The sequence below is a fragment of the Drosophila tropicalis genome, unplaced genomic scaffold (assembly GCF_018151085.1).
Source record: "Drosophila tropicalis isolate 14030-0801.00 unplaced genomic scaffold, ASM1815108v1 contig_979, whole genome shotgun sequence".
Lineage (NCBI taxonomy): Eukaryota > Metazoa > Arthropoda > Insecta > Diptera > Drosophilidae > Drosophila > Drosophila tropicalis.
In genome coordinates, this window is record NW_027173482.1 from 2,994,905 (window position 1) to 3,000,826 (window position 5,922).

At 35.4% G+C, this 5,922-nt stretch overlaps 1 pseudogene; it reads right to left on the minus strand.

Annotated features, from left to right (window-relative positions):
• Positions 1 to 3,546: 3,546 nt before the first annotated feature.
• On the minus strand, positions 3,547 to 4,834 carry LOC137586354 (E3 ubiquitin-protein transferase MAEA-like; annotated as a pseudogene).
• Positions 4,835 to 5,922: the final 1,088 nt, after the last annotated feature.

Here is a 5,922-nt window from a genome sequence, read left to right on the forward strand (position 1 = left end):
TCGTTATCGCAGTTCTTTATAATTGATGTTTGAGTTGCTTATTTCTTTGCTGTTTCAGGGTTTACGTTGTCTGTTATGAATGCACGTTTCAATGATTTAGTGAGATTTTCTATTTCTAACATAAATAAACTTGCGTTCTTGCCATTATGTTTTAAATTCATTAATCTTGCCTCTGCTACCTGAACTGTTTCACCCTTAATTTCTTTCTTTAATGTTTGGATTATACTATTTATAGTGTTTTCATTTGTTACTAGTAGTCTAACGTCCCCTTTTAGTTTTGTTTTTATGACTTTAATAGCTGTTTCTTCATGTTCTGCTTTTATTTCATTGATTAATTCCAGTGAATCTATGAAACTTTGAATTATTTCTACTCCACCATCATACTCCTAAATCAGCTTAGCAGCTGTATTAAGAAATTCAATCTTTGTTTGCACCATCTTTGGTTTTGTATTATCTTGAATATTTTCTGGGTTATCTTTTACACTTGATATATCTTGAATGTCTTCTGGGCTATCTTTTACAGCTGGTTCTTCTGTGTCTTTTGCTACTAGAGGTTCAAAAGTTGCTTCTAGATTCGAATCTACCGGTATTGTGAATTTTATATTATGTTTTGTTGCTATACTTATTAGTTGTTTATTTAAACTGTATATTAGCTCAGTGAAGTACTGCTACTCTTTATTCTATTGTAACTCTCGAAGATAGTTTCAAGGTGCTTATTAATGGTTTGAGGGTGTATATAAATTGTTTTATTTAGGCACTTGTATGCTTTCTGAAATTTTTCTTTCAATATTTCTATGTTCTGGCCCATTGAAATTTTGTTACTTTTGGTTTTATCTTTATTTAATTCCCTTAAAATAATTTTGTTCTCTTAATATTTCATTTTTTTTGCTTCTGTATAAAAAAATTTTGATTCTTTTATTTTTTTTTTTTTTTTTTGTTATTTATTTTTTTTTTTCATTTTGCTTAAAATTCTATTTTCTAATATTTAATTGTTTTCAAAAAAAATTGTGTAACTTTTCTTATAGGGTATTTAGACTTCGTTATTGGCAATTTTGATCTTGTGGAGCTTGCTGCGATCAGAAAGCTTTATGTGTGCTTGCAAGCTTTGTGAAATTTACTTGAGCTTTTTGAACTTTTTTTTTTTTAGAAGCTCGCTTTGATCGCGGCAAGCTTTACAACTGTGCCTTTGTTGTTTGTGCAATTTTGAGTGCACATGGTTGACATGTGCTCTTCGTTAGGGTATGTTGGGGTATATACGGCTGGTTGGAATTTAATATTTAATTGTATAAATATATGTTTTTTTCTTTTTGTGTATTTTTCATTTTAATGTATATATGCATATATATACATATATATGTGTATATATGTATTTTCTCTTTTTTTTCGAGGGTATTTTTGGCAATGATAGACTTATTCAAAAAAATTTTTCGGACAATATATTAGTTTTTTTTTTTTCATTCTATTTTTTTTTTTTCTATTTTGTTAGTAATATTTATATTAAAATTATTTAATTAATTAATTATTTATAATGGCAGCGCAAAAATCGCCTCTTGCCACAAAGGTGCCTACATATGTATGTATACAAGCACACCTTTTTTTTTTTTTTTGTTAAATTTTTTTTGTTGTTTCTGCATCTGCTGCTGTTGCTGGTCGCTGCATCTGGCTGTGCTGCTGTTGTTGCCTCGCCTGTTTGTTTCTCTGGTGCACTTTTTCCACCTCATCTATTTTATTCCACAGCTTGCATGCTTCCGCCCAGGGTGGTGGCGGATCGTTGTTAATTTGGGCCAGTAGGGCCCGCTGTTTCCGGAAACGGACTTGGTGGCCGCCTCGACACTTCGGCCTTAAAACCAGGGGTATGGCCGTCAATGCGTCCTCTTCTCTCCTCCTTCTAGCAAGCTCTGCTCTTGCTGCTGGTTGCCTGGCACGATACTCTTCTATGCTTAACGGCCGTGGACCGTCCAGTGGGCACTCCTTCAACGCCTTCTGGAGTGCTTCCTTTATATCCTTTGGCATTTGTTAATGTGGTCTGCACTGTTTTTTTTTCACCTTGCCTTTTTTACTTATGGCAAGGATTTTTTTTTTTATTATTATTATTGCCTTTTTATTTGTTGCCAATGTTAGGCAGGATCGCCATGAAGTAGGCGAAGGCAAGGTTAAACTTGAAGTGATTTATTGGGGCCGCAAGCCCGGTATTTATAGGGGAACATTTACATTGGTCTTATGGCTAGGGTCCTTAACGGTACTTAAAGTTAGACATTATGCTTAAGTTCTAATTACTTATAATCTATCCCTATTAGTATGTGGCCTAATCCTATCCCTAAAAGTATACTACACCATGTTTTTTCAGGATTTTAGTTACAGTCTAAAACATCGGTCAGGATCAAGGATGAGGCATGTGGATGCTTTGAGTCAAGTTAGTTGTTATTCAATAACAGACAGTGTTATGCATCGTTTGAAAGAAGCGCAATTGGTGGATGATTGGACAAAAGCTGTACGAAGTTTACTTGAAAATGGCGAGTATGAGGATTTCTATATTTCGAATCAGGTCTTGTTCAAAGATGCCAATAAGCAGTTGATCGTAGTACCCGAGCAGATGGAGAACGAAATTATCTTACTGGCCCATAAACAAGGACATTTCTCAGCAAAGAAAACACATTTATTAGTCGAAAAATCATATTTTATTCCTAAATTGAAAGATAAAGTAAAACGATTAGTTGAGGGTTGCGTGCAGTGTATCATAACAAATGCGAAAATGGGTGGAAAAGAAGGGTATCTGACAGTGATTGATAAGGGAGATCAGCCTCTCGTTATATATCATATTGACCATGTGGGTCCAATGGACATTACCAAGAAGAGGTACAATCATTTGTTAGTAGTTGTCGATGGTTTTAGTAAGTTCGTATGGTTATATCCTACACGAATTACCGGGGCAGAAGAAGTTGTAAATCATTCGGAAAAACAAGCAAATATATTCGGTAACCCAGTGAGAGTCGTGACCGATAAAGGAACGACGTTTTCATCAAATTTTTTTTAACAATATTGCAAGGACAATAACATACAACATTAATTAATTACAACTGGTGTTCCGCGTACCAAATATATATATATATGTATATTGTTGCATTTTTAATCTATTGTATACATATGTTTTTTTTTCTTCAAATAAAATTTCAACAATTTCTTGATGCTCAGTGTTATATTAAAGATGAAAAACATTTTTTTATGTTTGCTTCCGAAATCTTATTAAAAAACAATATATACCTATATAAATTATTTACCTACATTTTATGATGATTTAAGCCGATCGCTTGAATTTACGAAAACGAAAAGAGCGTTTTTAATTTCGAAAAATGTTGAAAACAACAAAACAATTCTTGGAAAACACTCTCAACTTGTACTTAGATGATAATACGATAGGTTCGATAGATGATTATATAGATATGGAGTTTATTATATAACTATTCAAAAATAGAGATATTCTTAAACTTAAGTCTAATGATAATCAGGATTGTAATTCGTGGGAAGTCTTATCAGCATTGTCTCGGCTCACATCACAAATACCTTTTCGATTATGGTATTTCTAAACTTCGTATTGGTCACGGGACATGTCACAGTCTTTGGTTATATCCTGGAAAGCCCTCTGTCCAAATATTTTTCCATTTGACAACATTATAAGATGATTGTTCTCACATAGGGGTAATCCGGTTACACGGCAAATCAAACGGCTTTGGACACAGTGCAAATATGGCAATTTAAGAGCAATCCGGTTGAGATCCTCCTGACAGACGGGACAATTGAGGTTGCGGCAGGTCTGAGTGTAGCAATGCGGCGTCTTCAGCGCCGAAAGACCAGCCTGCACAGCAGCCGAGAAGTGCTGGATAATTGGAAGAGGCGATAATTCCCCCTACGGAAATCCAAAACCAATTGATCCCAACGCCTGGGATCCATGTACTTCTTGCAGTGCTCCTTTTGGGTATCGACAGGATAGGCCAGCAAAGACATAACATGACAGATCTCATTCAATTGGGTCTTCTCGTAGGCCGGGAAATAGCGACGCGAACACAGCCTCAAAACCTTGGTTCTGACGCACTAACTCAATAAACTCCTGAACACGTAAGGTAAACTCTATGGTTGAATTGATTTTGCGAAACTTGGATTTGTTGTCAATGCACCAGAGGACACATTTGGTGGTGCTGTGATTGGCCAGATCAACCTCCACCTCCCGTGATGCCAGAGATGACCAGTACCATTATTCGGCGGCATAATGTCCTTGAGATGTTCAATCTTTCGTTTGCAGATCTGTGTCACACTCAATTCATCGTTAATGCTCTCCTCGGCCTTGCGCTTCAGGACCTGCAACTTTTGGGCCACATTGCCCATCAGTTTGGTCACATGTGTACAGATATATATAAATACTTAACCATGTTTGTTTGTTTTTTTTTTTTTTTTTATATTTATAGTAGCGGCCCAAAGATCGCCGGTTGCTACAAAAGGTGCAGCATAGGTATTCTTAGTAAGATCAGATAACAATTGTAGCTACATCCCATGTGCAACGCTGTATCTTTGACCCCTATCTCTACCTTTATATTCTCGCTCCAAAATCCACCCAATTTATATGTTGGTTGCGACAACTTTTAATTACTTGATTCTGTGCTAAATCAAATCAAACCCCAGAGGGCCGGGGCTAACTTCGACCGCGTCAAAGTTTGTATACCCTTACAACTTTTTTGGTAACTCTTTGCTTACCTATTAGCCATCAATGTGGAAGAACGTTTTATCTATGTTTGCGAAAGAATGGCCTACAATCATAGGAAATAACGAAGATATTGATCATAGTCACTGTTTTCCAACGATCTTTCCTATGGGAGCTATATGATATAGTCACCCGATCTTTATCAAATTCTAGCATTAACATAGTTGCATCATAATAACAACACATACAAACTGTTTCCAAACAAATAGAGTGCTTCCCCAATGCCTAGCTCTCCCTCATCGACTTGTATATACCCCTCATTGCTCCCATATCATGCCCAATGCTGCTCTCATGTCTATTCTCTGCTGTTGTCACTAGCCTTCTCTTTCTTTGCTTCCTTTGACGAAATCGATGGCGGTTGCATGTGGTTCGATCGGCCAGACAGATCGTAAGTCGTGAGCTTTGATCGTAACAACAATGTTGCTACGGATAATTCATTTCTTCGCTCATGTTCTCGGCTTGTGACTTTACTATATTTTATACCTCATGTGTATATTTTACATGGTTTTTGGTTTGTTGTGTGTGTTCTTCATAGTATGTCCATCATTTTTCATTGCTACCACCTTATTTGCTTTGTCAGATGTTAATATAAAGATATCGTCATTTTGCTTAAGAAATTTGTATGACCGTTCGGTTCTAAAAATTATTGCACAATCAATATCGTATCGTATCAATCGTATTTCATTTTCATTTTCGTATTTCATTGCTCTACGCTGTGTCGATTTGCAACCGAAATTTATCAGTGCTAAAAATTTAATTAGAAACTGCGGTTTTTTATTTTTATTAAGTTAAATTTACCTGAAGCCTGATAAAACCCAATTAAAATAAATAAATATTTAAAAAATAACAGTCATATTGTTTAAGAATAAACATCGCGTTCATCTGAAATGGCTTCACCAAATCAGATTGAACAAAGAAATAAACAAAAATAGCTGATACAAATTCATATTTCAAGTATGGCTCAAAAACCAAACAAAAACATGCATCCACACTCTGTGGAAAACACTTAAGATTGTAACAGCGGCGCGGTATCAAGTAACCGACGCTGAGCATGAAATATAAACATTAGAGTAAGCATTTTTAAGAACAATTGTCGCCTCTTAGAGTCTAAGAATTCTTTTATATACACATACGTTTGTTAATAAAATCAGTTCATATTTTGAATTCAA